The sequence below is a fragment of the Bombus bifarius genome, unplaced genomic scaffold (genome assembly GCF_011952205.1).
Source record: "Bombus bifarius isolate JDL3187 unplaced genomic scaffold, Bbif_JDL3187 scf7180000008162, whole genome shotgun sequence".
NCBI lineage: Eukaryota > Metazoa > Arthropoda > Insecta > Hymenoptera > Apidae > Bombus > Bombus bifarius.
Window position 1 is genome coordinate 369835 of NW_022884484.1, and position 20185 is coordinate 390019.

General features: G+C 35.2%; 1 protein-coding gene across 4 annotated transcripts in view; it reads left to right on the forward strand.

Annotated features, from left to right (window-relative positions):
- Positions 1-3817: 3817 nt before the first annotated feature.
- LOC117208806 (calcitonin gene-related peptide type 1 receptor-like) overlaps positions 3818-20185 on the forward strand; it is a 166494-nt gene continuing 150126 nt past the window's right edge. For 2 of the 4 annotated variants that reach the window (XM_033450193.1, XM_033450192.1), the window contains exon 1: positions 5853-6356. The gene's annotated coding sequence lies outside the window, so the exon portion shown is untranslated. Of the gene's footprint in view, positions 4023-5852; positions 6357-20185 lie in introns of those variants that run through there. The other 2 variants (XM_033450187.1, XM_033450189.1) reach the window with 2 other exon arrangements.

A 20185-nucleotide genomic window follows, 5' to 3' on the forward strand; every position in this document is an offset into this window, starting at 1 on the left:
CTTGTAAGCAGTTTTCTGTGCCAATCGAGATTAATTCGTTGCGAGATCTGACTTCAGATGGTAAAACGGATACAATACCAAACAGCGCCTCATCGCCGAAAGGCGTTATAGAAAAGTTGTTGAAACTTGCCAGTTCGTAAGGGAACATATCAACACATAATGTAAAATTGGAAGAAAATGATATATTGTATATTTGTTAGAAGAATTGCTCTTTCTATTAAACGAGAAGTTTTGTATATTTTTGTTTATCAGAGAAATTTCGAATTGATGGCGGTACAAATTTTTTGATGTACATTCTTTTTCCGAAGAAGAATTTTTTATTTTTGTTTTCAATTACGCAAAGTCGTAACTTGTTCTTTATTTTTTTTGTTTATGGTAAAAATCAGTGCTGTATGTATTTTTTACGTATACAAAAAAAAAGGTGATACAGTAAAATTCTTCGCATTTTACAGTGATATATGCACCCTTGAAATAAAATTGGAAAAATTTTTCTAAACCGTTGATCGTAATCGAAACGCCTCGTCGATCTTTCTCGATTTCGCTTTAGTTTTCTGTACTGCGAATACCAGGAGAATCTCCGAGAGCGTTTAAAGATCGAGTCGATCCATCGATCAAAAATTGTTAATCGACGCGATTAGTTTGTTTGAAGAAAATTAGTCGATTCGATTAACTACTTCAAAAAATAAACGAAAAAGAAGAAAAACAAAGCGTCGATTTATCGTACTTAGACATCGCTTGATATTTTGTTGTTTAAAGGGAGGGGACGATAATTTCGAGCGAAAAAAAATTAGCGTGCGATCTAATAGCGAATTAGGAGCATAGTGCAGGAAATATTGTGATGCATAATGAGACAAAATATTATAATAGAGAGAGAAAAATAGACTTCCCACCTTCTTCGACTACGGGGAAGCACTTCTTCGTGGACCAACCTAGGAACGAGAAAAGGGGACGAGATGCTTTCGATTCGATCCACGAGAATATAGTCAATATAATACTTTCTTTTTGTCCATCACGTCTATCATGATATTATATTATATATACATACATATATATACTCCGTTTCTCTTTTCTCGTTCGTATCCTTTACCACGGAAGCGGCCTTTTAAGCTGCGCAAAAGAAGAACTTGATTTCCAATGACTTTTGAAGTCAGTGGACGAATAAAAAAAAATGAAAGAGGAAAAGAAAGGTTTATTAGCATCTTTCAACGGGATTCGCCGAGTCTCGTGTATTAAGTAAAAAATAAATTGAAATTAAGCCAACACGAAACGACTATATATTTTACTTATGATTTTACTGTTTAAGCGCTGCTGCGTTTTGTAACGATTTTGCATACAAAGGAAATTAAAATGAAACGAAGAAATTTCTGTAGATTGAAAGGTACATTTTCGAAAATATTTTGCGAACGAATGAACTTCCATTGCATCTATCTTCATTGTTTCTATCCTTTTATCCCACCCCCATAGACGTACTTATTTACCTATTTACTTATATACAAATACCTATATACATACGCGTGCGCGCGATGTCGAAATACAATTGTAAAAAAGAAAAAAATCCTCAACTACCAATTCTCTTAATCTTTCCAATACGATCGATTTTTTAAATAAGCGAGAGCAAAAGAGAGAGAAAGAGACAAAAGAGCCTTAGAAGAAAGAAGGTAATATTATAGTTTATGATTCAAAAAGGAGGAAGAAGTATTAAAATTTTAGTGTCGATGCGTAGACGATATTTGTCGATAATTTCTTTTCCCTTTCTGTGAACTTCGAACTATTATTACAGAATCGTCTACGGGATAGTGAAGAATACCATGTAAATTTCAACGATACTAAGGATATGTAGATATTAATTTGTTCCTTACTGTAAGGAGAAAAAAGGAAAAGAAGAGGAAGAAAACACTTTTATAAGATGTATAATATTAAAGATCCAGCGTGTCTGGATGTAATTTGTAATTTTTATATGTGGAGGGGGACGCGTTAGTGATTTTTTTATGTTCTCTATTCTATCTTTCCACTACCTTCTACTTCTTCAGCTGACTTCTTTCCGGTCTTTCATATCTCTCTCTTCTTTCTTTCTTTTTTTTTTTTTGTAAGTTAAATTATTCTGTGTTTTGTAAAGTAATATCGTCGGTTTTGTATAATCGACACGATTTACCGGCACACAGCACGGACATGACATACAGATAACGACTTAAAATAATATAGCGAGACTCGTTTCTGTAAACGAGCGGCATATAATATCTATAATCAAGGTTGTTTTATGTATGATTGTGCGTGTAACATTGTTAATAAACTAACGATGCTTATGAAAGTTCTTTCACGCTCTGTATCTCCACTTGTTCATTTATGATTCCTTCATTTCTTTCTATGTTTCTATGTTTCTATGTTTTGCCTTATATATATACATATATAATAAAAACTAACCAAACTAAAAATAAAAAGACGGGGATCAATTTTCACGCAATATAAAATTTCGACCGTGAGACGTTGCTAAATAACGAATCACAAGCGTGCTCTCAGTTTTTACCGTAGCTGTTTTTATCTCGTTCCGGAAACTGATCCAATTTTCATAGCACGTACATTGCCGGTTACAGGTATTAGAATACCTATTGATGCTTAGTATAAATTGAACGTTTCTTACTACTTCTACTTTGCTAGTTATTTTATTATGATGTAATATATTAAATACAGTAAACTTTATTAGATTTTCAAATATATGTAACAAGTAGGTATTTGTATACTTATGTATAATATGTATAGTATAATAGTATAATATTTATGTATATAAAGTCAATCCCAAACTATATATAGGGTCACAATTGCGTCACGCGAACAATCGAACCATGTATCTAATAAAGAACACGCTGACACGTGTATCTGCTTATACAGCTGTGAAAAAAGATTGCCGTTATTCACGTGACTATTAGTAGCACGCCTCACGTGTTCCTGTAATGACAAACGGCTCAGATTTGACAATAACGACAATGACTCGACATATAAATTTATGTAGTTAAATTGTCACCCTCGAGAACATGCCCTTGTACGAACAGCGCCAGTTAAAAAGATTCTTGCGACTCGATAATACTACTTAACTGCAGTTTAAAAACGTTAAAGACTTGAAACACGATTTGTTATTAAGTGTGAATGTTACTAGCAAGCTACACGTTCTATAAATTTAAACATTGCCTCTTTGTTAAATTATTATTTACGTTATTTTTCGAAAACTTTTATTTCATGTACATTTCTAAGTGCTCGATAAATATCATTTAAATAATCGAGACAATTAAATACAATTTGGTTGTTGTTTGCTAATATGTTTGGCGGGTTAATATGTTTGAATTTCGTATATTTGTTTGCAGTGCCAAAATGCTGTTGGTTGCCGCATACACATTTCGATACGATATATTGTTATTCGTATATATAATGTATAATATGTATCTTATTGACAGAATAAAATTATTTAAGTATTTTATGATGCATTTACTAAGTTAAGTTGTTACTATAATATTAAAAATCTCAAAATTTGTAATAGAAATATTATAAATTTTACGAAAATATGACCATATCTTAAATTTAAATATTTTAATTAATTCCAGCATTACCAGTCTTATGGCAATGAACGTGTTAGTACGATATTGTTAAATATTGTAGTTTCCTAACAGATTGCGTATAAAATTAAGAATTTTTGATTTTGGTTATGCGTATATTTATGACGGCAATTTGAATCCAATCGAATCGCAGAGTGTGCGCGGTAAGGGTTGAAGCATCAGCAGCGCCATCATGCCGGTAGTGGTTGCGCGCGCACTTCGAGTCACGTTTTCTATCACTAGAAGTGTTCAGTTGCCGATGCGCGGCCGCGTGATTCGCAGTTTTTAAAGTTCTTGTTCGAAAAAGTTTCTCAGTTTTGGTGTTTGTGTACTCGTGCTTCGGTTCGGCTACGAAATAATGACAGAAGCTTCGTGTGACAAAACGGTGATTCATCAAATCCCAGCCTCTTTAAATCTGACACATCTCATATAAATCTGGTAACGACGCTAAATAATTCGCGGCAAAATAACCATTGTAAAGAAATCTTAGTTTTCATTTCAAGTATTATAACTTTTGTTAATTAAACTTTTCGTAACATGTTACTGTACTACGTCGTGTCATGGTAAATGATTCGTAAAAAGTATATTGGTACGAAGTAATTGAAGATTTGCATCGGCATGTGAATATTGGCAGGCATATAAACTTTGATTTAGACGCCATTTAAGTATGAATGTACTTTTAACGACCTCTATGAATGTGCTATTAGACCGTTTTGACATATTTTCAAATACTGTTTCTCTTTTACTGATTCTTTGCTTATTTTCTGCTGCTTCTAATTTAAGGAGTCTTGTTTATAATTCTTCGCGAAGTAAATTTTCCTCCTCATATAAACTTAAATATTCGAACAGGACGAAGGTAAACGCAACATATCGATGTTTCCACAGGACATTGTAACAAAACATCGTTATAGAATAGAAACAGATTTTGCTCGATTCTTATTGGTTTTCTTAGGTTAGGATTAAATGTAGATTGATACAATAAAGTGATTGTGTTTAAAAAAGTAGCGGTTGCTTCTAGGGGATATCCCTAACAGTTACTTTTTTGCGAAGATATTTGATTTGGTAGTATTTTTGCTATGAAATGTTTTCTATGAAATTATTTTTAGTATAGTTTCTAGATAGTTTTATGCAAGACGCATTAAGTTAATATATCGTAAATTACATTTGGCAAATTTAATGTTATATATAAAAATGTAAATCTTTGCAAGATTGCTTGTTGAAAAGGTTATTTTTTAAAGCTGCGTGTTAGCAAATCGGAATTTGGAATTTGAAATTGAAATATTTTATTAAGTTATCGTAAATTTCTTGCTCTTATATTCATTTTGTTTCAATTAATGATTGTAAGTATTGCAATATATTACCCTACCGAATGTTCACAGAATTTGCTCGTTACTTTAGGTTTGTACTTTCTATAAGAAAACAAATTTCACGTAGTAAAACTTTAATCAAAATAACCCGAACTACCATGCCGTCGCGTCCGTGAGATTTCATACGGGTTAACTGTACCTTATTTGCCAAGTATTCCGAACTTCTTTGCATCAATGTAGCTTTCGAACTGCTAACAATAAACCGGAAATGCTTGAGAACAACGGGATCTATTCCACGGTTGATTGCCGTTTGTTGTGCTCACTTTTTCCATTGTCGAACGTTCAACCGCTATTAAACGTTTAACATATATTTACTGAGAATGCTTTCGTAAAAAATAAATTAGACGATTCATGTCGTAATTCAGAAAGTTAAATTGAACGAATCCGATCAAAATCTCAGTCGTAACAAGGCACGATTGTTCCACGCATCAAATCTTTTTATTCAACGAGGTTCCGACGTAAGTTCGAAATTTTACGTTTTTTTACGCAAAGACAAAAATAAGAAAGTTTATACAGAAATGTTATTATCCCGCAAAAGCCTTTAAACGATAGATTATCAATAGGATTAATAGAATTAGACTCGTAGATTATTTACAGATTATTCATAGAATAATCATACGATTTTATTATGCACAGATTGTCATAGATCGTTCGTAGATTATTTCCAAGATTCCAATATTTGTCTATTATTTGGAACATATCGTACATTTGAAACATATCCATGGATTATTCCTGAGATTGTATTACATGTAAATTATTTGTTAGATTATTCGCGCGATTCTATCATACGTAAATTACTCGGCGATTATTCGGAAAAGATTCTTCTGTAAAAAGATAAAATATCATGAATAAATTGCATCGCGATGCGCACAACTATAAATTCACTTGCCTCGTTCTTCAGAATAGAGAGAAGCGTGTTTTAATACTTGATGTGTATCTACTTTGCGACGGGCAACAAGATTCTCCACTTTCCCGATATAATATCATAGCAAATTCGATAATGATTGCGCATTTTGTCGAGATAAAATCGCCGGAGAAATGAACTAGGAAAGGCAATGGGAAAAATAAAATAAAAAGAAATTCGATGGTTTGACGAACAATCGAATGTGACTGATAATATGAATTCGATTAACTGCAATTATTACAATTACCAATGAAATTAAACTACTCTGAAATTGAGCTACTCTCAATGAAAACACGTGGATACTCCGTGAATGTAAGATGCTGGTTTCTTTCGTCGAACTGAAAATGCTTTGATCTAAAGGAGAATCGGTTGATCGCGGCTGCAGATCAATTAAATCAGTTCGGTTAATCTAGTCGCGATTAAAATGCAGTGAATGATAATGAATCGCAGCTTCCGCGCATATTTCTGTTGTCTGTACACCGGTTGATCATCGTGTCCTTGGTAAGTACCTTGTTTTATTATTCCAATGATATTGAATCTCTGCGAACCGTATAGCCCTGACACTCCGACAGCAATTATTCTCACAGATTCGGTCAATTATTTCCCGTCTGCACCTCTCATTGTGTTGATCCGCGCCGACTAATGTACATTAGCTTTCCACGGTGAAACGATAATTTCCAATTTAGAAAATATCCGCGACCGAGGAGGTCTTTTTATTTCGAAATGTACGCGAAATTTAAGAGGATCGCACGTTGAACCGGAATCGAAATTTAGCGATTCGAGTTTAGCAACAGAATTTCGGCTTGTTAAAAATAAACTAAAGAGTAGGAAGTTCGTTATTTCGGTTTATATTCGTTATGATGTTTTCTGGCGATAGAAGAAGAAATAATTAATCGGGAGTATTTAACCGCGAAAATATCGCGAAGAATAAAATATCGCTAAGAGAAACCTTGAAACGTTCGATTTCATGACACAACGCTCGAATTACTGAAATTCGTTGTTTTCGTTCATTGCTCTAATTCACTTTGGAATGAATGTATCGACTAAGAAATTAGTTACGAATTGTCATTTATAAATCGTCAACTACCAAATTCCGTTTATCGATCGCCGTAGATCATTTTAAAAGAGAAGATTCGCCAATCATTTTTTATAAAGGCAACAGTAAAAAGAGGAAATCGTATTCCGCTCGTATGTTATTCGATTGGAAGAACATCGATGCAGGAAAATCTGCAGCGGTGGATTTTCATGAAGCCTTTGGCGCGTTTGCCAGCGACGAATCCTATAAAATATTCAATGGGAAAGATCGTTTTAATCTGAGCGAGTAATCTCATACAATATGAAAGAATCTGGAAAATTCCAATAATTTTGTGGTTTTCACAAAGCCAGCGATCAAATGTTTCATGGTTTAATCCTTACGCAGTTATCATAAATTCCTGCATTGAGAATAGAAAATTCGTCGTCGCGTAGAAAACGAAAAGTTCTAAAGCGACTAAAGAAATTTTAGGAAGATCCCGCTGGTGTTCGGTCCCAGGAGCAGCGTTTCGTTGGTATGAGAAATCGGCGTTTCGAAAACCCATTTCCGGTGTGCGTTTGAACGTTCGACGTTCAAACAGAAGAGGAAAAAAGAGAGAAGAACGATACTTGTTACACACAGAAATGAGAACGCTATCGTTGCGTGAAATATATGTATGTACTGCCTTTGAATCCCTCGTGGACAGTGGACATTGAAACGCGAGCAACGAAAGAAAACCAGGAAAGTTTCACGAGGTCGCTACTCACTTGTTTCATATTCTCTTGGTTCCGTATTCAGTCTCGCGTGTAAAATCCAAAGAATGTTTGCTATTAAATACTTATTGAAAACTCTTATTGAAATGTCCTTGGAATATTTTTCTATTTCTCTTTCTTCTCTGGACGAGAACGATTACTCGCATGATCTTTCCTTGTGCCATGAATAATACATTTTCTTATCTCGTTGCTAATTTCTAGAGTGAAATTGATGTTTCTTATTTGACAAATTTGCGTGCAAATTTATACTTGTTAACTTGTTGTTCCTTGTTAAAGTTTCTTCGATCGAGATTGAATCTTAATTATCAGAAAACATGCGAACTTCTCCGATTAAGAAAACTCTAAATCAACGTTTCTTTGGCTAACGAATTTCTATCTGATCGATGCTTCAAATATTAGAAGCCGTTTTATCTATTGGGAGAAGCTCGAGATTGGAAAATAAAATTTGGAGGACTGCGTGGTAAGACTTGCAAGGAGCGAACGAAGCTTGCGAATATCTCGACGTTATAGCAACCACATCATCGAAATTGAAATTCTCGTTGTTGTTTGTAAATCGACCGTGTAATATTATGCTGGATTTTATGGTGGATGCTCCGTTTTCATGGTGATCCATCACGGTTATTTACGCGTAAAGGCACGAAGATGTTGTTCGAAGTATCGAAGTGCCCGAAGAACAAGCTTGAAGCGTGCAGGTATGAATATCGAAATGGAAAATAAAATTTATTCCCACGGGTGAAACGAGAATATACAGTTGTTTTTCGAGATCTCTTTATTTTAGAAGAGATATTTCTGAAACAAAAAGTGCCGCTTAATTTCTATTTATTCGTTTTATTTCTCGTAGAAAATGTAATAGATTTTTATTTTACTTTCAGTGGAAAATCCTCGATGAAAAGTAGAATTTCATTTTGTTCGGTCGTCGGACGCGATAGATCGAAGTGTTTATTTTTAATGAAACGATTTATTTAATTTGTATTATTCAGATGCGAAGTAAGGAGGGTTTAGATTTCTCTATTTCCTGCTCGTGGGAGTTCATTGAATCGAAAATGGGTTATTCGGATCATAGACAAGAGTTAATTCCCAGATCGAAAGTCTGTCGCATGTGGCTTCTTATCATTAAGCTTCGGCTTTCGCTTTTGCCTTCTTTTCTTCTATTTTAGCATCTCTCAAAATAGAATATTTAGAATAGAATACAGTAGTTAATATTACCTTGAGAATAACTTGACGAGACGGCTATACGTGAAATACTCAAGAAAGCCATTCAGCGAATTTCTTGAAAGAACTTGTCTTATTCTAATTATTTTTTACTATTATTCGAACGATATGATTAATATTAGATGAATGATCCTTTGCAAAATATACTTCGTACGTTGCCCTTTGCTTTGTCAAAAAACTTTTTAACTTGCCAACATTAGCAGAATTGCGTAAGACTTAGTTTTTAATCGGAGGACTGAAGCAGTTTGTTCATCGTTGATTGCCTCTCGGTTAGGCTTCAATTAAATTTCGATTGCCTCTCAACTATAGCGTTTGGTCGAATCATGGTTAACCTCTGGCTCAGTCTTCGTTAGGTCCTAATTAGATACCAGTTGAATCTCGGCCCTATACGAAGTTACATCGTTGCATCCTAAAACCCGGATTAGCTACATTGTTTTAATCGGAATTTCCAAAATTCGTAGAAGTCACGGTCAGATAACATTTCTTCGAATTTCCTACTATTCGTCAAAACTTGTTTGGTATAGTATTGAAAATAAAATGTTAATAATTATTTTCCTTCACCGTGGTTCCTATTTGAGGATCATAAAAAGGAAACAAAAAAAGAAATTCCTACAAATCGCAAGCCTAAATATTTTATATATAGCGTACGTGATTAATACTTTTCAATCTATTGGATAGGCAACTAAGTGATTGCGGATTTTGTCATTAGATGGTATCGACAAAATCCGCAATCACTTAGTTGCCAACGCAATACGATGAAAATATTCCCATTGCTTGGGAAATAACTTTGTTTCGAAAATTGAAAATAAAATGTTAATAATTATTTTCCTTCATCGTGGTTCCTATTTGAGGATCATAAAAAGGAAACAAAAAAAGAAATTCCTACAAATCGCAAGCCTAAATATTTTATATATAGCGTACGTGATTAATACTTTTCAATCTATTGGATAGGCAACTAAGTGATTGCGGATTTTGTCATTAGATGGTATCGACAAAATCCGCAATCACTTAGTTGCCAACGCAATACGATGAAAATATTCCCATTGCTTGGGAAATAACTTTGTTTCGAAAATTGAAAATAAAATGTTAATAATTATTTTCCTTCATCGTGGTTCCTATTTGAGGATCATAAAAAGGAAACAAAAAAAGAAATTCCTACAAATCGCAAGCCTAAATATTTTATATATAGCGTACGTGATTAATACTTTTCAATCTATTGGATAGGCAACTAAGTGATTGCGGATTTTGTCATTAGGTGGTATCGACAAAATCCGCAATCACTTAGTTGCCAACGCAATACGATGAAAATATTCCCATTGCTTTGGAAATAACTTCGTTTTGATAACGATAATCTTAATTAACCTTGCGTACTTTCAAAAGACGAGCAACTTGTGAAAATTGCTATGTCCAGTGCTGCGTCGCGTTCTATCTCAGGATAACCACGAAAGCAAATACACTTGTCTGATAGAAGTGCACCAGCGTGGGCGCGGCGCTGTGCCTTACAGGTTCGTGGTTTTAGCGTGCCATAGAGATATTCTGGTGACACACATGTACCATAGTTGCAACCGCCTATGTACGTCGTACGTTATGATACCGAGAGAGTTACTCCTTGATGGCTAATGGCCACGTTAAGAGTATTATTCGGTAGCTTTCCTTGACCTGTACCAGCATCGTCTTCGTTCGTGCGACGTGTATTTCTGTGATCGAAATAAACGCGTCGATCGATCGGAAAGTTTCGAGCCCCAGCCTGTTCCGATACGAATAATTTACGAAGGAAATTAGGAAGCAAGTCCGTCTACAATTTAAAGTTTAACACGGCTAGCTAATATATCTTCGATTAATCATCTGTAATTTCGAATATCAAATTAGGCTAGTCAAGTATCGATATATAGCGTTTGAATAAATTATTCCGAAGCTATCGGTGATTAAATGCGTAGCAAGATTTAAGGTCGTCTAGCGGATCTGAAAAAGATGAGAAGACCATTTGCGAAGAATTTGTGACTGGAATATTATAGTAGTATGTCTTTCATTCTCGGGAATATTATAGCAGGATATTGCATTTTTCACTTATTTTTCTTTTAGCTACTTCTAGGCTTTCGTAGCTCTTTGTTACTTAAGCCTTCGCTTTATAATATCTCGCGATACTACGCGGCGTAGATTACGAATCAAGAGCAACAGAGGCGAGCTGTATTTGCATTAAATTCCAACCTTAACTGTAACTTTAGTTCCGTATTGTGTGTTATGCAAAAGATTGTATCTATATCGATAATAATTCGCGTGCAATATTTCAGTGTTTCTCCTCGGGCATAACGTCGAGGCGATAAATAATAAATAGTCAACGTCGATGAATATATTTGTTGAAAAAATCAGTTAGGCAAGGGGATACTAGGATTATCGGAGTAGTAGAAATTTGTTTCTTTTCGCAATTAGCGTGTTAATTACCGCGCGACCGATAATAAAGCTACAGCAAATATTGAATTAGAAACGAATAAGGATATTTGCATGTCGTTAACCGTGGAAGATGAGTTCTTACACGTAATTTAATTCATTTCACTTATTGTAATTTTAGAGTTGCAGAAATTCTTGATTAAAGGATCACCTGGTTGATAGATTAATCCAATGAGTTGTAGGTGGAAATATTAGTAATTTGTAGGTGGGGAAGAAGTTAAGGAAATTAAGAAAGGTCAAACTCTAGAAACAACCGGATTTGAATAATACAGTTTGCGTGAAAATACGTGGATAGAGTCTGTAATTTAGATTCTGAAATATATCTGGATAAATCGGATTTAGGGTGATGTAGAACGCTAAATTATTCTCTTATCCTCAATACCCGTGTTACGTTTAATCAGACTTATTTTCCATTTAATTTGGCCGTAACTTATTCGATATCCTTGAATCTTACGAATTAGGGACTACCATTATAGGTGAATCGATAATAGTATTTATACTGTGTTAATGTTCTTTGACGCGATAAAACTACCGAGGCAAATTATTAAAAATACACACACGTTGAGGGAATATGTTGAATTTCTCGAACAAGTAGGATCAACGATGTGTGGCGCACTTTGCATGAGAAAATGCTAGTGCAATTTTGTTATCTCTCCATCATAAATTAAGGTAATCAATTTATAACGAGTACTCGGCCGTTTTCACAGAATATCATGAGAGAGACTCGAACAAGCCGTCAGATATAGTATTATGAATTTCACATGTCGGATGTAACCATACGTTGTCTGATATTCCATAAACGTCTATTTTCTAGTTTCTGTGGATCTTGCTAGGAATAATTTCATTCGGCTTCAACTACTGTCACGGACGATACCCATTGCGAATCAATAGCGAGAAATAATATAATTATCTATCACCCCACGAGCTTCCTTTCGACGATGGATTCCTACCGCGATGCAATTAGGGTTTAGGAAAACTTCCACACGCTGAGAACTGCCACGAGAAGGCATTAATGAGGAATTACAGCGATGAAAAAGAATTGAACGTTTCAAGGGCAACACCGGCGAAAGAATTTCATAGATTAAAGAATGACGATGCAGATGCATTGAAATCCAATAACGAGAAAGCAGTTAAAGAATGTTCAAAAGCAGGTTGCGGTAAAAAAGAAAAAAAAAAGAAAAGGGAGAAAGAAAACGAATACCTAAAAAAAGGAATTTCAGTAATATAGAGAATGATTCAAATTCATCGGAAATTTTATTCCCAGTAATAAAAGAAGAGTAGTTTACAAAGATATTTGAAAATAAGTTGCAGCAGTGAAAAGAACCGAGGGCAGCGCGAAAGGAATTTCAGTAATAAAAAATTACTGAAATATATCAAAAAGAATTTTCGAAAACGAACTTACAGTAATAAAAAGGAGCACAACGCAAGGACAACGAGAGAGATGATTTTACCTATTCTATCTATCTACGTAGCTTGCGATAGCAAAGAGGAATTGCAACGACCAGAAGGTAAATAGCACGGAAGCATTAAGCTGGGAATATCGAATCACGAGTTAGATTATACTTCGAATAACAGTGTCTCAAATTACTGTCAATTCGCATGTTCAAACGTCTCAAACTCGCGAATCTTATCTCCGTGTCGAATCTACATCGAGCACGAGATATAATTATTACGAGATAAGTCAGCGCATTATAGATTCGACGTATAGATAAGGTTTGCGGAGTTGCGATGTTTGAACATTGATTTACCGCTGTATCGTACTCGTACTGATTTCACCGAAACGAAACCGGAGAACATTTCGTTGCACGTATTCGCTAGATACACGAATCTCGTATAAAACTCGATGCCAGCCGAATTTGGTTACCGAAAGCTCGTGATTTTACCCGCGCTACGATACACGGTTAATCGATAGCCTGGTTTCGATACGATTGTTGCACATGCGGTCGCGTGCTATCGAGCCAGAACGAAGCCGACTGAAAATCCTTTACTTTCAGCCGTTTTCTCCTTCGAGAGACCCTCGTCCGTGCGAAAAAAAAGAGCGTTTGCCCTGTGTATACGTGGAAAGAATGTCCGACAGACGAGGAGAAGAAACAGGGAAAGAAAGAGCGGGAAACTGCGATAACACGTCAAGAGATCGTAAAAGCTTCCTTTATTTGCCTTTGAGAAATTTTGCTGGGTGATCTGAGCGTCTTTGAGGGGCGAGAAATGGAAATAAACCGAGCTTCGAGACAGGCTCGTATGGACTTCTCTGTTTGCCAATATTTTTCCCAATTCCGTTTGGAATTGTTTATTTGACTTTTCGGACGGTTTTGGGAGCTGAACTGCAAGCCCAGCGGGAAACGATAGCAACCTCGAATGTCTGGCTCGTATGTAATGAAAAAAGTAGGGCGAAAACGAGGCGAGGAATCGCTTAATTCGCGTTATACCGTGCGGTTCTGTTTGTTTTCCAAAGTAAATCGGTTACTGTCGAGTATTGTATCGATAACTAGCTGGGCAAAGGAACACAAATAATTCCGATGGTTTTCTACGCCGTAGCTTTTTATTGGATTAAATACGGAAAAGTTTTATTACCGCGCGGTTCTTCATCTTTGGCGAAAGTCGTAGCAGCGGTTGAATAAATATTACGTAGGCTGTGTGATACGTATGATACGATTCGAAAGTTTTAGGACAGTTAGCGTATTTCTTGGGTTGTTCGGAAAGTGTCTTTCTTTCGCAAACGTGCTTTTTTGCAACAGCGCACCTTCGTACAAAAGTGAAACCAAGTCTGTGAAATGTCACGCTGTTTATCTCGACAGAACAAAATGGATCGTACGTAATTCGACAAAACAATATAAAACAAAAAACGTTGTGCGTCTATTGTTTCCTCATAAAACGAAAGAAACTTTTCGGACAACCTAATACTTGGAAGCTGAGAGAAACGCAGCGACTATTAGAAGATTATTTATTTTACTTCTTTATATATAATAGGAACGAATGTACGAAGTTCAGGTATCGGTAAAGCAAAACACATTTGTTTAATTCTCACATTTTGTTCGTAGAATAATCTCGACGCGATGAATGTAACGTAACTTAAAAGCAAAGTATAAACAATTTTAGGGAATAACGTGGAAATTCATAGAAAGCTTAGAAAGAAAGAGCACATGTATACAGACATATTGAGTTACCTTTTTATCACTTTGTATGAAACTCCAACGCGCGTATCATTCCGTAGAGGCAAAAAAATTAAAAAAATTCATGAAATATCTTACGACTTATACTTCGAAGCATAAATAGATGTAGGATAAATAACAAATAAATAGTAAATAAATGGCGATGGAATTTAAATGTTACTTGAATCGACTTCCACGAATAACGTCCGATGTTTAGGGGGGTAACTGGAAGCATAATTTTCCTTCTGACGTTCAGAAGCAACTCTTGCCTCGTTGCTTTGAACCGCAACCGTGTCAAGCCATTCTTTGCTATTTGACGACAGGTAGATTACGAATTAATCGGTTGGTAAAAAAGCGATGTACGTAAGACTTGTTTGGCCGAGTCAATGTTTGTATCTCGTTTCGCTCTGCTATCGGTAGAATTCGGTGTAATCAATTTTATATTATATTATTCTACCGTTTGAAAGTTCGTAATTAAAGTTCGTGCATACAGTTCGACCGATCCACAATGGAACTCGTTTACTGCAACCGATGGAGCGATATAGTAAAAATAGAATAGTATGTAATTAAAGAACTATTAACCTATTTCGTTTTCCCTTTAACTTCTGGAGAAAAATATTAATAGCTTTAGCCTGAATTTTTATTTCGTTATCACAAACTAACGGGGAGTTTCGGCAGCTTTTACATTTGAGTGCTTTCGATTGTAAAAAAATGTTACGAAGCAATTACCCAGTTACTAGGATTAAAGGATCGTCAAGGATGATTTTATCGCACTATTCGAACGAATAAAGGCGAGAAAAATCCTCCAATGGAAATAAGAAGCGGATGCTTCGGAAAAATTTCTCCAATTATTTTCAGTGGCATATATATCATTAAATCAAATAATTCCGTTAGATTAATTTTTATAACGTTACTTGAACAAATTTACGTTCCATAACATCGATCGAACAAATTGAATGATCAAATAATTTGGTTAGATATCTGTGGTAATGGAAAATGTGATGTAATAGTTAATACATATATAACTGCGAATGCCTATGTTTTAAGACGGACAAGAAAAAGCAAACAAGGAAGCAAATTGGGAAGCAAATAAATTCACACGAACGGAGCTTCTCCACGAAGAATAGATCTATTGACTTAGCTATCAACGAACGATTACATTCGATAATGACGAATTGCGCTTTTGTTCTTTGACTACGCGAAGGTTAATTCCGCATTTGCTAGCCGCGTAGAACGCGTTTTAAGTGGAACAAAATTTGGAATGTTTGCATGTATGAGAGAGATGGAATATACCGCATAGAAGAACGTAAAGCGTTTCAGGAATTCTATTCGAAGCTCTTAAATTACGTCTCGCTTCATTCTCCTTGTCGAGGTTGAGGATTTTCTTAGACGCGAAAGAAGAAGTTGTTTTGCGTCGCGAAACTGAATAAAAATTACGATCCTTCTATCAACGAGTTTCTATTAACACGGCTATTTGTATTGTATATTTATTGGCATAGTTGCATATGCGTGATACAAAATAGAAGAACGTTACTGTTATTTATAAAAATATAGCTGACATTTATATGAATGAGCTTTCGGCGAGACGTCGTATTTAAATTTAAATAGACCTGGATCGACAGTGAAATTAACCAGACGTTGGTAATAGCGTATTTCAGGACATACGATGCAAATTTGCGCATACCACGTATCATGTCCTAATTTTATGGCAGAAATTTATGAGAGGCGGTTTGAAATTACGTTGACGGTGTACGACACGAATTTCAGATACAACGGACTACCAAACATTTAGAATTTGAAAAATAACGAGACCAGAGACTTTCGATCTAAAATTCAGTTCTTAATAAATTGCGGGACGCTCTATCCAAACAAATATAGAGGGTGAAAATATTTCGAGTTTTGATCACGACAAATCGAAAGACTTTCCATTACAAAGCGTAAAACATTGGACACTTTGGAATTTCAAACACACAAATAGAACCTCGATTATCCTGGTAAATTTGCGCTGTGGATATACGTTTGTCCAAGTGAGACACATATCGTCTGTGTTTTCAACACGTCGTTGTCAGTTGATCTTTATGTTGCGCGACAATATGCCAAAACCTAAGTGTACCGTTTTCTCAATTCAGGAGGAACGTGAAATACTGACTCGATTAAGGCACTGATGGAATCATAACTAATATTAAATAGCAGCATCTTGCGGCACTGGTGAATCGATAGTGTACGACATTAAAAGGCGAAAGCGTGAAATTTTGACGTAGACGCAAGTAGTGTTGAATCTGTAATTTTTGCAATTACGAACATTTGCAGCATCAGAGATAGTCATCGGGTGATGTGAAACACGGCAAGAAAGTATTTCCCCAGAAAGTGCTCAGTCAGGACGATTGGGAGAAGAAAGACGATTAAGACGTATGTATTTGATACGTGCAATATGTAAAAAAATTGTAATTTATCACGTGGAATGTAGTTGGAAGCGTATCGTTCGATTATATGAAAAATTCGAATAATCGAGATTTTATTGTGCAATCCATCGAAAGATTTTGGATTCAATATATGGAAATAGGAAATCTTCGAACTCGAAACCAACTGAACGATCTCAAGCTATGAACGATAAGTATAATAGCAGTTTTATCCTAACTTTAATGAATTTCAAAAATTTAGTAATAAAATATCATGAAATTTGGAACTTGTATTATCAATATTAATATTATTCTCTGGCAAAAGTATCGGCAACTTAGTATTCTTTTTACATAAATAAATTGAGTGGTTGAAAATTTGAAACGATTTACAGGATTACGTGAAACTGTAGAATGAGTCTTTTTATTAATTAAATTCTCTTTATTTTATGGTCAGGGTTAATGGAACGTTGTTCTATCGGCGTATCTAAATTGAAAGTCGTCGATCGATCGTCGCTGTATCGAATTATGAAATTCATTTGTGACGCTTGGCTTGTTTCCTTGTCGCCTGATAAAATTATGTCATATCCCCGTCAAAGCAGTCGTTTACAATTAGGATCGCGTCGCGTTTTCGTGAGTTCGACGTTAAAGAAAGATACGTCGTTACGTTCTTTTACGATTCGTTTCATTTCTGGATGTTGAACGTCGCGATGTTAAACAGAAATTCCATTCAAAAGATAACGGACCGAAGGATTTCGATATTAAATTGTAGAAACTCGAAGAAGTTTGAATTTCGATCGTAACGAGTGGAAAGATTTTGAATGTCAAATAGTTCGTTCTCAATAGAAACGTTCTAAATTTCAATCGTAACGAATCTACAAATTTTCCATCGATGGAGATTTTCGAATTTTCCACGAATCGAGAACTTTCGAATTTGAAAATTTGAAGACTGCGAAGAAGTGAAGCTTCCAAATTTTAAATACGGAAGCTTGGAAGATTTAGAGTTTAAAATATAGAAGAGTAAGATATTTTTAATCTCAGACGTGAGTAATAACAAGAACTTCGCGTTTAAGATATAAATAATTAGGAAATTTTCGACTTTTTAAACTTAAAATAAAAGTCTTCGAATCTAGAACATAAAGAAATCCAATGCCCTAAATTAAAATCGCGGCTAATGAGAAATTACGAACTTTCTGGGGCTATGATTATACTGAATCTTCATTACCGTTATAAATAATTAAGAAATTTTCGACTTTCTCAAATGTAAAATAAAAGTCTTCGAATCTAGAACATAAAGAAATCCAATGCCCTAAATTAAAATCGCGGCTAATGAGAAATTACGAACTTTCTGGGGCTATGATTATACTGAATCTTCATTAACGTTATAAATAATTAAGAAATTTTCAACTTTTTAAAATTTAAAATAAAAGTCTTCGAATCTAAAACATAAAGAAATCCAATGCCCTAAATTAAAATCGCGGCGAATGAGAAATTACAAACTTTCTGGGGCTATGATTATACTTAATCTTCATTACCGTTTTCTAATCTTCATCGTCATTTTCATATCTAGACGCTATGTACTTAGATAGGCATATCGCTGCATTAAAACTCGTTAAAGTTCGCGTGAAGTTTACGCTTTAAAATCTCGTACTTGTCTTGACGGGGAACACGACCGGCAATTATACTTGTGGCAGGATATGTTACGCTCTTCGGGCTGCTATTTTAGCTGACACGAAACGCTTCGTAAAGTATTATTCGGGTATCACGATACCGTATTCACCGGTGATCGATAAGAAGGCAAAGTCTCGTAAAATGCAAAATCATTGCGTCGAAACTGACATACATCAGTATTTCTCCTCCCTTTGAAGAGAATTTGAGGTGGCGATCAACGCCAATAACTAAGCGGTCTGTCGTTTATTTCGAAATACCATACCGTACACACACGCAGATTTTTTTGCACGCGTTAACTTGGATATGAAACTGATTTGCAGCAATTAACAGGATGGGTTTATAGTAAATTTGTCGGAAATTAGTCAAACGTGTTATAATTCTATAATGAAAGAGACGAAATAGTCATAATCATCAGCGTAGAATTAAATATGAATCATATTAATTAACTCTTAATATCAATTCTTTCACTAAACTAATTTTTCCCAGTGGAAAATGGCGAACGGTAGTCACTGATGGGTTGATGAACTTAATAAACTTTTATTCTAAAATGGGCTCTTTTTTTTCTGGCGGGCGATTGCGCATTGTGCATGACAACGAGTGGAATAAAAATTTTATTAAAGCACCGATCCTGAAACGATCGAACCGAAAACGATAGAATATACATTTTTTTATTGCTTGCTCGGCAAAAGCGATATATTGGATGATTTTATAGAATATTTCCGTACATATTTTAGTACATTTTTTGCGAGAGATTAATCATAAAGTTTCTATGTAATCGAACGAAGACATTACAAGAGGATGTAAGTTATTACGGAAAAGATACTCGTTTCGTGATATCGTTGTTTCTCGATAAACTTCGACTACGTTGCAAAAGGCAAGAGACGAATAGTCCCTTTGGTACAGTCTGCGTGATATAAGGCGCGATTTTGAATCGAATGAAACGGCGTGCCGTGGCGAAGCGCTGTAATTTCAAAAGTAGAAAGTTTAATTAAACGAAGTTACCTTGGCGGACGTTTAATTGGAGTATTTACGCGTTTCCAAGCACGAATGTTTCCAGCTAGAAACGTTTCCACGCTTTTGTGTATTTTATGTTTTGTATTTATTTTGAGAATTTATTCGACTGTGAAGATATCGGTTAGCGGGGGAACCATCGACTAACGATAAATGAAATTTAATTTCCAAATCGAGCGAAATGCAAATGCGTTTGATTGATGGGAATTAAATGAAATGCAAAATGTGGCGCGTAAAATTATTCGAGCAAAAGTCGACGATTCGATTTTGTCGCGCACCGAATCGGTAGAGGTGTTGCTATAATTGAACATCGAAAGGCGTTATATCATAGCGCGCAGTTTCAAAATCAATTAAAGAAAACTTCCACCTGAATTAGGATATTTTACACTGTCTGGTGTTTGATCAACAATGGTCATCGATTCTATTTACGTTATTTCTCAAACTCTTAGGACGAGTTTAGCCGATCGTTTCAACCATTGAATTTTATACCTTCGAACTACGATATCTTACGGATCGAATATGATTCTGCATTTACGCGAAACGGAAAAATTGAGAAAAACTATTTGTACGAGTTACAAGAGAAACCACGACGAGTTGAGTATCGCACGTGTCGGCTACGATCTCCTGACCGAACTTTTAAATCAAATAATAATTGTCA